Source organism: Fundulus heteroclitus, chromosome 12 (assembly GCF_011125445.2).
Source record: "Fundulus heteroclitus isolate FHET01 chromosome 12, MU-UCD_Fhet_4.1, whole genome shotgun sequence".
In the NCBI taxonomy this organism is placed as follows: Eukaryota; Metazoa; Chordata; class Actinopteri; order Cyprinodontiformes; family Fundulidae; genus Fundulus; species Fundulus heteroclitus.
The window spans coordinates 9,933,440-9,947,861 of NC_046372.1; the positions used below are offsets into that span (position 1 = coordinate 9,933,440).

Here is a 14,422-nt window from a genome sequence, read left to right on the forward strand (position 1 = left end):
TATTTTACCCTTAAATCAGTAACAATGATTTCTGTATATAACACTTCCTGGTTTATAGTATAGATACATTTGACCACTGAGCCATATAAAAACCCTGAGCAGTTTTTACAGGCCTCCATGTTTTCACAGAGATTTCACTTTTTTTTTTATCTCCTTTTTCTGAATACACAATGCATTTACTACTTTCAGGATGGAAGGACCATTTCACCCAGAATAACAAAGAGCTTTTCTGAACAGGATTACCAATATATGTTACATATACTGTAGTCAAATTTTAACAGCTACATAGCTGGACAAGTTGAGACAGGATAACTTTCTTTTTGCAGCGAGGTGCGGGAAGAGGGCTGTTGATGTTACACGCTAAATTCCAATCTATAAAACAGGTTTTAATGATTCTCTAGAACATGGGTTCCCAAAGAGGGGGTCGGGTCCCTCCTGGGGGTTGCGAGACGGCTATTGGGGGGGTCACAAGATGATTAGATTTTGTATACCCTTATTTGCAAAATTGACACAAGAGTAAAACTTTACAAGATGCTAAACATTCTGTCATGGTTTTTGCCACGAGTGAGTTCTTGAATGCTCGGTCCTAGGTGGTTCCTTGATGGTGGAAGAGGAACTTGATCCAGGAGGAGTAAAAGCAGAACTAAGGTTGACTTTGGTAGGAGCACAGTTTAGGACAGCAGGAAGCTGCCAGCCAGGAACGTACACCAGAACAGAATCTCGTATGATGCAGGTGGTCCAAAAACAGGTCAAGGAACAAGAGTGGAATCCTGAGCACAGAGTCAAACCTGAGGGAAAAGTCTTACAGGAAGCTAAACTGAGCTACAGAGGGCAGAAGTCGTCCCACATCTGCAAACACTCAGGCATTGAAGGTCTGACATCAGGCTTCTTAAATATGCCACTCCTGATGGTGCAGATGGGAAGCACCTGTTACGCCACCAAACCACCATGCTCCCTGACGCCATCTAGAGGAGTAGAAGAATGCAGCAGAAAGAAAACAGGAGGCAAAGTCTCCAAGACTCCAACACATTCCTCATTTTATCGCCGGGGAAAGGCTGTGCTTTCTTTTTTTTAAGAGTTCCAATAAAAATACAACTTCATTCTTATAATTTTCTGACTTTATTCTTGTAATATCAAGAGTCAAGAGTGTTTTTATTGTCACCACGTGTTACTATGGCGAAGTTTCTCTTTGGCTACTCCGGTTCACCTTACACACATAACACATAAGAAGGCAAACTGAAAAAAACAAACAGGCTACGAACAATGGTCACAGTTTTTTTGTGTTTTTTTTTTTTGGCGTTCAGGAAAGTCACAGATAAAGATAATAAGATAGCGGGGTGCTTATTGAACAGCGATGATTTGAGGCTTCTTTTACAGCAATGTGCATTTAGATATTCTCAGATAATAGTGTGCAGTAGGTGCACCTCCAGGTAGTAGTAGAGTAACATTATGGTGATTGTAACGTATGACGGGCTAGTAACAGTGAGGGTGATTTTAAAGCGCTGGACTGCAGTCTCCCATCAGGGGGCGATTGCCCTCACAGCTCTTGGGAAAAAGCTGTTTTGGCTTTGAGGCTTCTGAAGCGTTTACATAATGAGAGAGGGGCAAACAGAGCATTGCCTGGGTGGGTGGGATCAGTGGAGATGCATCTGGCCCTTCTTTGGACTCGTTTTGCGTAAATTTAGTCTAGATCCTGCAGACTGCATCCCACAATTCCCTGCGCTGTTCTCACCACCATTCCATATCATGCAGTTATGCTGAGACATAAAACACTCTCTATGGTAGCTCTAGAAGTTATATTATCAGTATATTCTCATTCTCTTTATTCTCATAAAAAAGACTCCACCTGCTAAAAGGGGGTCACCAGTGTCTGCCACTGTTATTCTGGGAGTCACAGGCTGAGAATTTTGGAAAGACTGCTATCGAAAATGTATTTTCTAAGGCTGGACAATCTCTCCACTTGCATGAGTTTGAAGGTGCAGAGGCTGTCAATATGTTGACATGTACAAAATCAGTATCAGTTGTTCAGTTTGGATGAAAACTTGTGTTTTTCAAATACATTTAGAGAAAAACAAATCCTAGAACAAACTTTGTTAAAATGTTAAAAGTCTTTTTCCGTGGATTGATAAAATATTGCTGGTTACTGGGCAGAAGGAGGAAGAATGGCTGGAATAGACATTAATAGCAGCTTTATTATGTTCACCTATCTGTTACCAGGTAAATTTCTCCTCTCCCATATAAATCATTCACTCTCTATGGGAGAGGTCCCAGATGGATGTGAGTGGAGCTAGGCAGAGCAAAATCCATATGGCTAGAGTCAGGTTAGTCTAAATTGGCTCTAGGAAGAGATTTTGTTAGTGAGACCTTTGCTCTAACAAATGCAGTGAATTCATGTCACTGAGGAGGGCTGATCTGTTGTCTGTGACATACATATTTGATCATTATCTAGAGCATGGAAGCAAAATTTACGTAAGGCTTTTTTTTTTTTTAATTATTTAACATTTATCTTGAAACAGTGAGTCACTCAACTTGATTGTTTGCATTATTGATTTTTGACACTCTCCAAAACCAGGTAAGGTTTGTTTATGTAGCATCTTTTATGGAATTTTTAAATTCACAAAGTATTTTCAAAGTAAGATATTACATAGTCAATAAGATGAAACCATTTCAATAAGATGAAAGACGAAAATGTCCTCAGCTTCTGTCTTAATGGAGCTACGTTATCAACAATAAGCAAGACAAGAGAAGAGAATTTCTGCAAGCGACGTACAACAGAATTAGGGTCCAGTGAAACACGCTGGTGGCAGCATTATTCAGTTGGGATGCTTACTTTCAGCTGATTGAAGAAGAATGCAGCTAGATACAAGTGAATCCTGAAGGTAATACTGTTTAAAGCTGCATAAAAAGATGAGTTGACATGTGAGGCTTTAACAGGTCATAGATATAAGAATGAACTTGATCTGTCAGCATCAGACTTCGACAGACTATTGTAATTTATCTGCACATTCACAATGTACATTTGAGCGACAGTTCGTAGCAGGGCCCTGTCAGCGTCTGTCAGAAAAGGCATTGATCGCTTTTTGATGCAGTGAATAAAATGTGCAAGAACCAAAGAAAGGGGGTGATCATGGTGTTTGCTCCTACAACAGACACAGGCTTTTACAGTCATTGGTTACATTCCCCTAACATCCCACATGTTGAATGGGTAAATAAGAAAATTACAGGAAGAGGTTTGTTAGGCACAAGCGATTGCCAGGAAACCTCAGGTATAAGGGTATCTACATGTGCAATATTGACTTTGGTATTTACTTTTATCTTTTACTCTTGGTGTGCAAGCCTTCCCATCAGTACAATCGAACAGAGGTCAAATGTCTAAAACAAAAAACAGAAGTCCAATAGCTGTGTGGTCTGAAAGCACTCCCTTTATACAACCAAATGTTTTTCTTTAAATTAAACTTCTTTCCATTGTTTTAACTTAATAACTCTCTTCTTTCTAGATATAAAAAATAAAAATAAAAATCTAGATTCTTTGTTTTACATGTTATCATTTTCTGCTAAAAAAACAACTACTTTTTGGAACATTAAAATGACATATCCAGTCTTGTGTGTTTCAATGGTTTTTTTTTCTCATGTTTGTTTTAAATATTTTCCTGGCAGACCAGTTTGTAGGTCTGCATGACTTGTCCCCTTTAACATTGAGCCACTTCCACTTCTATGTTTTAGATGAGCATTTCTTCAGCAGTGCTTGGCAAAGGTAGTCATCTCCTTTCATCTTTTCGACAATTTTGTCAAAGGACAACTGCTGTCTTTTTTTGAGTGTGTGTGTGTGTGTGTGTGTGTGGGGGGGGGGGGGGGGGGGGGGTATTATGATAGACCAATGCAAAGAAATGCATAATTATGCAGCGAATTAAAAAAAATGGTTTTTAATTGTATTTTAACTGAGAAGTCTGGCATGCATTTCTATTAACCCCTTTTACTCAGATACCCTTATTGAAATCTGGTGCAACTAGTTCCTTTTAGAAATCCCACAGCAAATGCAGTCCACATGTGTGTCATTTTGTTTCAGTATAAAACAGTTTTTCTTTTCAGTGTCACACAGCTTAGATGGGAGAATTTGTCTACTAGGGGTGTACCAGCTTTGTCACGATATGATGTTATATCGATCTGTTTTGGATGACGATAAGATATTTACCGATATAACAAAGTCTGTTACGATTTCCGATCAATATGATGTGATATTATCTGCCCATCTAACACTATTATATGCATTAATAAAAACTCACAAAAAACTAAATATGTTTGACCATTGCATTTTTAAACTCTTACAGATATTTAAATGAAAATAAATGAATTCTTCTAATTTTAAAATAATAATACAGCTCCTGTTCACCATAGTCTCGTGCCTGAATTTCTAAATAAAAGTTTATCTTGACATTATGGATCGATATTTTGATCTTGCATTGATGTAATTTGTTCATTATTCACTCAATCGATATCTTGATGTGGATCAAAGGGTTGTTATTCCCCTACTGTCTACAGGGCAACTTTAAGTCATGCATTTCACAAATCTGGCCTTTATGAAAGAGTGGGAAGAAGAAAGCCAGTGATGAATGAAAGCTCTAGGTAGTCCTGTTTGGAATTTGCCGTACGCCTTGTAGCGGACATGGAAACCTTTATCCAAAAATCTTTGTGTCACTGAAAGCTTCACCCTGAACACACCGGCCCTTCTCGTGAAACATGTCTCTGGTTGCAACATCATGTTGTGGGGATGCTTTGCTTCAGCCGGGACAGGAAAGCTGTCAGCAGAGTTGATGGAAAGATAAATGGAGCAAAAGGTATGGCAGAAGGAAAACATGTTGGAAGCTGCAAAAGATGAGACTGGGGCAGAAGTTCACCTTCCATAGATAGAGCAGTTTACATGAAAACACTTTTATATAGCTAACTCAGGCAAACAAGACTGGATGAGGAGCCAAGCATAGTTAGCATGATGGCAAGTGAGTTTAAAAATCTTCACAACTCAGGGAAGAGAAACATCTTTAGATTATTCCCTAGAACAACAGTACCTTCTCACAGATGTGAGGGTCCAGACTGAGCTGGAGAGATGTCTCCATCTGCCTGGAATCAGTCCAATCCAATAGAGAATCTGTGGTAAGATGTGAACAGCGACATTTCCAGACTGCATAAAGTCTGACTGAGTGTGAGTTCTTTTGCAAAGATGTCTAGTGGTACAAAGCTGCTAAGACTCAAATATGGCTCCCTGTATTGACTCTTATTCTGCGGGGCTGAATAAAAATACACAACACACTTTTCAGATTTTTTTATTTTTATTTGTTTTGTAAAATAAAATAAAAAAAATCACTTTCTTTTAATAATTCAGCACCACCTGGGTATTTTCTATGTCTCTGAGTCGTATTAAAACTGATGTCTCGCTTCTGTTTTCCTCTCCCACAGGTCTCCTCTGTTTCTCGCTTACATCTCGGGATGTTTAGCTTGTTGTCACCATAGTGCAGAGATCCGTCACATTAGCATCAACAGGCAGCGGACAATTATGCCTCGCTTACTCAACAGCCCCACCTCAAAGTCTAACTGCAGTCCTATCTGGGTCGCCTTAGTTCTTCTGTTTATCTTGCCTCTGAATTTCTGCAGGAGATGTGTTTTGTTAGAGTGACGTACCAGAAGTCTCTTGCTAATAAACAAAGTGCGGAGAGAGCAGGCATAAACCTGGATTTGGAAGAAAAATAAGATTTTCTGTTCTGTTTTCTGCATGTGGACATGAAGAAATCGCATTAAGCTGATCTGGTTAGTTGTTCTGATCAGCTGACTCTTCAGTGTCCACTGCCACAGGTTTTAGACATTTATATTCAAGCATCTGGTTGGACAGTTTTAAATGAATCTGTGGTGGATTCATCTCTGAATAAAAGCTCTATTTAAAAAGCCATGTCACACAAATTTAATTCCTTTAGCTGCTGCAAAATCATTTGGGGGCAAAAATGTGTTCCTCTAATCAGGTTAAGGGTTGGTTGAGCCACGCCCAGTGAACCAAAATAAAACGTTACGCTCAACGTCGTAAACTGAACAGGAAGTGCTCTAGAGGTGGTCTTAAGTGGGATCATTGACTGTTGTTATGAATTATGCATCATAACATTGTGTTGCATCACCTCTGTGTTGTAATGAATTTATCTGAATCTTCTGTTGTCTAAATTGGCTCTAGGAAGAGATTTTGTTAGTGAGACCTTTGCTCTAACAAATGTAATGAATTCATGTCACTGAGGAGGGCTGATCTGTTGTCTGTGACATACATATTTGATCATTATCAAGAGCATGGAAGCAAAATTTACGTACGTTTTTTCTGCAAAAATATTATAACATTTATCTTGAAACAGTAAGTCAGTCAACTTGATTGTTTACATTATAAGGATAAGAGACAGTAATTACTAAATAAGTAAGGTTTGGTTACATAGGATCTTTTATGGATAAACATACGTCGGTATAAGTGAACAATTCAATAAAGTAAAAGTTTTGTGTGTTTTGTGTGTTTCATCATTTCCCTGACAACTGTCAGTGTTTTTTTTCTATGTTTAATTTAAATCTATTCCTGGCAGACCAGTTTGTGGATTTGACATGCATCCAGACACAGGGCGTGACGGGGATTAGACCACTCTCTCCTCCCTAAATGTATCTTTGAAAGAAACAAACCTGTCAAACCTGTGTAAAAACATGATTTAAAAACAAAACGTATTACAAGTATATTGCAAGTACACAACAAAATGTATTTATGGTCCTAAAACAGATTTTTGCATGACTTGTCCCCTTTAACACTGAGCCACTTCCACCTCTAGTTTTTAGATGAGCATTTCTTCAGCAGTGCTTGGCAAAGGTGTTCATCTCCTTTCAACTTTTCCACACAACAAGTGTCTTTTTTGGGGGGCTATTGTGACAGATAGACCAATGCAAAGAAATGCATATTTATGCAGTGAATAAAAAAAAATGTTTTTAAGGATCTAATGGTGCAGCTTTTATCCTGCTGTTCTGTGCTGTCCTGGCATAGAAGGGACAGTTCTGGTTGTCGTAGCATCAGCGGATGCAGCTGATGTAGAGGACAGGATGGGACAGAACAGGTTGTTGCTGGCGTCTGAGGTAGAGGTGTCTGCAAGTGTTTTAATGACGCAGGTCTTATTTTTCAGAAGCACATCTAAAAAGAAACAAATAGATTTAAGTATTACTGATAATAAGCCAGGCAGAGCTTGCCCTGTATCACTCTAACCACAAAGGGCAAGAGTAAACTGAGCTAAATTTTAACAACTCAGTTTGCAATTTTGAAATGTTAACATTCTTGTTGACTAACACTAGTAGGGCTGGAAAATATTGCATTGATTGTGATTTAAGACGGGATCCAGTGGACCTGGACTTCTGTCGAACCTCTGGAGTGTACTTCACTGTCAGTCCAAATCCGCTCAAGAGAAGGAGAAACAACAAGTGAATAGAGTGAACCTCAGATCCTGGAAGGTCAGCGGGAAATTTAATGTTTTCATGGATAATACTTTTCCCCAGTGATTAGAACAGCGTTAACACTGCTTCCTTATATAGTTTTTTTTATGGCTTCTAACTTTTTATTATATTTCTTCATGTCTTGTTCTTTGCAGGAAAAGATCTCCCCAGCAACAGTGAAGCTCAGATGTTTCCCCAGGACAGAATCGTGCCTGTCGGGGCCAACACGACCTTCTGTTGCATTGTTGAGGAGGGAAAAGAGTTTAAAAGCATCCGTTACAAAAACACAATCATGAAAGTGAAACGTTTGAGTCGGTGAAGTTATGCCATCTCAGCTGTTAATCAGAATTTAATTTGCTTTTCTGGAATCAACGTTGTCTGCCGTTCAAATGGCCTGACTATAACAGGAGCGACCATCTTTGTTGGATGTAAGATGTATATGTGTGGATTGAAGCTTGAATGATTATCTGGCACAAAATCAGTCAATTTATGGTGAAAAGAATTAACTGGCTTTGGCAAAAAAAGAGGTAATTTAAGGGGTTGGTGCAGAGGTCTTAAAAGTGGGGGTCACAACCCCCATAGGGAGGTACTGCAAGAGACTTGCGAGATTTAGCCCCAACCCCTCAACCCAGATCCCACCCATCCCGACCCACCCCTCAACATCCAGGCTCGTAATCCTACTCTGTTATTTGTGGTTACATGGAAAATAAAATAACTGGGGACAGATAAAGGATAGAATATTCTTCTTATTCAGCTTTCTAAGTTATTCTATGGATTAAATGTACATTTGGTGATATACATTGTTAGCTAAATTAATCACCTTTTTACAGAACTGTGAATGTCTCAATTTTATCAGATGTTTTTGTATGAATTTAATAGCTGGTAAAGATGAACTCTGTACTTGCTTACCTTCAGTCCTCATGTAAAGGAATGTGCAACATCCGCCGCAACTGGCATGAGGAATATCAGATTCTGGTCCAAACTCTGACTGATCACGGCTGAGTCTTGCTGTATTGTTTCTTCCTTCCTTCACTCCATGGCAGTGGTGCCAAATATCTTTCATCGGCTTTCCCACTCTCATTGCCTTAAAACATGCCGCTTCTCATGGAAATTACTTTTCTCTGGATATTTTGACTTCACTTTTCATTCATGGCAAAGCTTTTAGCAGATTTGTAATGAAGCTTCAGTGTAAAAAAATAAATGTAAAATGAAAAATAAATAATGACTATGATGGCTGCATGTTATCACAAACATCAATTTATGGGTTGTGCTGAACAATCCTAAGACATAAACTGGAAAGGATGTGCTTAGGTCTGATGAGACTAAAATTGAGTTTTTCAGCAACTGGTGCTCCAGGTGAATTTAGCTCAAAACAAAAAGGTGAAAAATGTGACAGTCTCTGCCAGAAAATTTTAAATGGTAATCATTGACTTTTAGCAAGATAATTTCAAACTAAAGAGAAAGGAACACACAACATAAAAATTGTTCACCTGACAGAAATAAAAAAAGCATGCTGTACTACTTTCCACAGAATAAATGTTTTCAACTCAAAGGATGGGTTTGTTTTATTGGAGATTATGTCAGTGCAATGCAATGAATGTATAAAGATTTGTTTTAAAATTATCTTTACCAGAGCAGTCAGTATTTCTGGAGGTCCTCCCATGTCTGTTCTTTTTGTTCAGATGTGTCTTTATGATAAACCTTCACATTATGTTTTGGTATATGCTGTGTATGTAATACAGCATCTCAGTTTTTAATGATTTCCTCATTTCCAGATCCACCTCTACACAGCGAGTTCAAGTGTGAGACTCGAGACTTGATCTCAGCTGTGTGCTATTGGGATAAAGGACGATACACTAACCTGGGCGGCAGGAGAAGAACCCGCTACTCTGTAAACAACAGGTACGCATTCACTCTCAATAAGTAAATACTTGGAAACAGATTTTGCCTTGGCCATAAAGTGCTGCGTAGCACAGCTGCACACACTCAGCGACAGGATATAACATCCACCATTTGCCAAGTAGAAACTAAGTCGGTGGCAAAGTTCCACATAATTCATGCACAACACAACAAACTTTTAACCAGATGTTAATTCTAGGAGGGAAGAGGAAAAGGGAGAATAAAGAAATGAGGTTAATGTAAAGTTTTAAAGCTACCAGAATAATCTGTTTTCATTATCAGACTGCCAGGCATTGAACTTCAATTAAAGGCTTTACTGGTCAGATGTGGATGTTAATTATCTTAACGCCGACTTCAGTTTTTCCTCTGTTCCTCCTTTTGGTGCCTACTGCTGGCCTCGCATGGCACTGTCTCTTATAGATTTACTGGAGTTTACTCACCTTACTTCAGAATTAGATCACTAATGCAAAGAGGACACACGTGGGAAAAGTTACCAAAGACTGAAACCAAACAAAGCACAGTAGCAGTCTTGCAGGCTTTATGTAAAAATTGGTGTAGGTCATGATGCAAACATTTATTGCCAGGCTTTGTGACTGGGTTGTGTCTTCTTTGATGGATAAAAGTTTCAGAGAGTTTGGTGTGGTCTGCTTCTCCTCCAACCCAACACAGCTTCCTGGCAGCAGTAGACACTAGACACCCATCATGATGCAACTGGGATTCAAACTCACGTCCCCTGTATCAAAGACAGATTTTGCCCGATTCACCAGAGAGGGATTATTAGCTGATCTCTAACAAAGTCATTGGTTGTGCTGCATTCAGTGTAGGAGAAATGTAAAATTTCTTTTTCCAAAAGAAAACATGTTGAAATCAAATTGGTGACTGAGGACCCAGTGATGAAGAAACGGACACAGAAAAACAAGGAAATATATAAGTAAATACTTTATGTTTTCCTTTAAGGACTACTTTTCTAAAATGGGAAAACTGTTTTGAAAATCATGATTATATCATCCACTGCTATTAGTTCTGGACAGACTTAGTATTTTATCGCTATATTTTCTGCTATTTATTGTGAGGTGGACCACTACAGTGCTCTACTCAGATCCAGACTACAGGATGAGATTTAGAGACTTGTGTGTTCTTGGCGCCTTCTTGTGCTCTGATGTTCTAGGTTTGAGTTGAGTGAACGAGGTGACAAGCTCCACAAAGACAAGGAAAGAGATGATAAAAAAATAGATTGATACATAAACCATCTGTTTTCTTGGCTACAAGTCAATACATGCAGTCTTGATTAAAATTACCCATGAAATGGACCTCTTCACTACAAAAGTTGCATTATGCAATAAAACTGTGCTGTTGTGTGCAATCACAATCCTTCATTTATATTTTTAAAAACTTAAATGCAGCATTTACAAATGCCTTCTTGAAACCAACAGTGAAAACATTTTGAAAGGAAAACGTTAGAAATCCTAACTCTAGTGTCAGTTTTTGAGGTTTGTAGAAGTCAATAATTGGTTTATTAATGTTAGTGCATGATGACTAATTGTTATAACGGTATGTTATTAAGTCAAAAATGTAGAAACGATACAATAGTGTAAGTCCATGTGATGCACTTTACCTGTCCATACTCAATTAAAATTATGTAGTACTGAAAAATTTAGTTATGTGTATCTTAGGGGAAAATGTTAATGGGCTATCACTGATGTTGCCGTGACTGAATGATAATTTCCAGGCAGCGATTTCATTCTGTCACTTACCATCTGAGATAATAGCTCTGAGCTATTTATGGCTGTTTTTATTTGGCTTTTTCCAAAAAACATTTATTTTCTCAAGATAAAAACCCCTCAAAAACAACAGAGAAAGAGGACGACAAAAACTGTAAAGCACTTAGGCTAAGTAACAACTTGCTTTTGCATTTCCGCTTAATGGTGGGTTAGCTGTCATCAAGACATTTTAGAGGAATCATCTGAAAGCTGGCCAACATGTGCCTGTGTCCTTTTATTGAGGTTCATTTTCAGCTATTCAAAATCTGAATTTCTGAAAAAAGACGAGCTTTTTGCATAAATGTATATGTGAATCATGTCCTTTATCCTTGATTTTCCACATCACACCTTATCTTAGCCAAACTTTGCTCATTTTGGTTTTTGAGCTCCTGCCAGAGAATCTATAATATTCACGAATTCATTCAAATAATCTAAAGCTGGTAAAATCACTACTTTTCTGGTCTGTAGACCATGTAAGACCAGGGCTTTTAACTGGAATCTGGGGTTTGGAGAAGTCTAAGTGTGATGAATTTTGAAATCAATCCAAGTTGGTTTAGATGCCAAAAAGGCCAACAGGCCCTTTGCCACATTGTCCAGTCGAAAGGCAACTTTAGTATTGTGCTGTTAATTAATAAACCCTAAGTAAATAATTGTTTGTTAATGTCCACAGACTATGGAAAATAGGTAGAAATCATGTCTGTTGTGCTATATATTAAATATTTGAAGTAATTTTTATATCTGTCTCTTGATATGTGTCGTCTGTAGGGACTGTTCTGAGAGGAATATGTGTGCGCTGTCTCAGTGGGACGGTAACTGGACTCTGGTGGCTGCTAATCCTCTCGGTCAGTACAATCTGACGGACTCGGCTGAGCTCAGTCACAGAGGTAGGCGGCCCGACCTTTGCTCATCACCAGTACTTCTGGTACACACTGCAGCTGACCCAGTTCATGTTGGTTCATTGTAATTTGACACGATCAGAGAATGCAAATGACAAATATAGATTCTGAGTGTTCACCAAAGACTTTAGCTCCTCATCAGCTTGTTTTGTTTCTCTGCCCCACACAGTGCACCCAGTAGCACCACTTAACCTGAGTCATGTTGCCCACGCCTGGAATGCCACTCTGTTCTGGGAGTGGACACACAGTAGCTATTCCTTTGCTAAAAATGCTATATCTGCTGCTAAATCTGGATTATTCTTGTTTAAGGAATTCATATCGAAATCCTCTCCTACGCGCTCCTTCATCATGTAGAAATTTGTGTTCTAAGTATATTTGATAAGGTTTTTCGGGGAGTTCAGTTATTCTCTGAAATTTATAATCGAAAACCATTTGAGGGGAAAACCCATTTAGTGCATTAGAATGCTCAAAAAAATAATCTCCGTTAATCTTGAACATTATAATAACCCAAACATCTAGATGCCGTCTGAGTGACGCCAACAAATGCTATACGACTCTTATTCCAATTTGAGTTGTTAAAGCTTCTGAAAAAATGACTCATGGCTAAAATCCAATAATAATTGTTGTTTTGGCGCACTTGAGTGGGAAGATTGCTCGTTGTTAAAATGTGCCAAATGATGCGTTCTTGCTAGCCCAAAGCTTTTTCTGGGTTAGTGGGCCAAGTTTGTATTATTCTTGAATTGTAGTCGAGGGCCACACATAATCAGTCCAAGGGTCACAAATGGCCCCAGGCTGCACTGGAGGGACTTCCAGGGCTGGGAAATGCCAGTTTTAAGTTGATGTAGGAATATTTAGCTAGCTTATGTTGGTAAATAGAAAACTTAATTTAGATAATTTAAGTAATAAAAGTAAGTTTTGCTTTTCAAATTGTGCAGCTCCAAAATTTCTTTGATGTTGGACTCCGTTCCTTTGTTCTGCTGGACCTCCAACCTTTCGAGTGATTGCCTTAATTTCTTTGTTTGTGGCAGAAATATTAGTAACTTTGGGGTTCAGTGTAATGATTTACCTTTTCTTACTTGTGTTTTTGGAGCCAGATTCAACTCAGATGTGACGTACACAGGTATCCAGGTATTCTTCTTCTTGTAAAACTGATGTAAAGAGTGCGTTTAGTTATGAGTGTGCTAAAATGGCTGATGATATCTTTTAAAGTGTGTCATCAAAGATTGTTACAGAATTTAATTTAAACGGCACTTTTGGATTTCTTTTTAAATGTTTATATACAAGCAATAGCTCAGAATTATATGTCCATGTAACGATAGAATTGCTATGTTGTTTATTCAGAAATGTTTGAGTTACATTTTTATTTTATTTCATGAAGTGTGAGATGTTTTCTTAAAAAAACAACATATAAACCTTATTTAAAACCGAATACCTTGACTTTTAAATATATCATAAACTTTTTTGTTTAATCAGAGATGGTGTAGATACCCATTATTGATACATGGCAACTTACATATCTTTTTTTATCGTTTATCAGAAACTGTCATCTCTGTGGAAAAGATATACGGGGTACACTTGCTATTTAACATCTCAATAATATTAGCTCAATCGTTTTGTGAACTCGATGCCTGCTGCATAATCTGTATACACAACAGTGCCTTTACAAACCTTTAAAGATCTTATCTTTTATTCTGTAAATGTAAGCATCAATACCACAAGTTGCTATATTCTTGTTTGAATGCAATTCAAGTGCTTTTGGTCTGAACACTTAGATATATAATAGATGTGTTTTAACACCTCACTCCAGGCCGTTTGGCATGCCGTGTACTGTAGCAGTTTGCTTGACTTCAGTCTATGCGCGCTTGAATGCATTGACCAGTCGATCAAAACACGTAAACAAAAAGCTTCCCCGAAAAAAAAATCAATAGCTTCCCGGCGACCCACTTTGAATCAATGCTGAATTGCCACATTTTGCGAGATTTTTCATTGATCTCCTATTTTATTAAATGATTTGTGTGTGTGTGTGTGTGTGTGTGTGTGTGTGTGTGTGTTGGGGGAGGGAGGGGGGGGGGGTGAGGGGGTTCAATAGCGTCCAGGTCATGTAATAAAAACATTTCAAATCAATCAATCTATACTGGACTAATGAGGCACAGATTTCTATTGCATCAACCTCTATGACAAGAAGGACATATAATAGGCAAGGCAAGGCAAATTTATTTGTATAGCACAATTCAGTACAGAGACAATGCAAAGAGCTTTATATGATGCAAAGTGCTTTACAATAGAGAAAAGTGACTTAACATATTTTCTTAATAATACTTATTAAGGTATATCTAATTTTTCAGCAATAAACATTCATGCCAAGTCTCAGAGTTGGCT

At 38.2% G+C, this 14,422-nt stretch overlaps 1 long non-coding RNA gene across 1 annotated transcript; it reads left to right on the top strand.

Moving 5' to 3' along the window:
• The first annotated feature begins 7,888 nt into the window (after positions 1–7,888).
• Positions 7,889–12,302, top strand: LOC105931340. Its single transcript, XR_004932202.1, has 4 exons — positions 7,889–7,916; positions 9,264–9,390; positions 11,913–12,031; positions 12,213–12,302. It is a non-coding gene; the product is annotated as an uncharacterized LOC105931340 (long non-coding RNA).
• Positions 12,303–14,422: the final 2,120 nt, after the last annotated feature.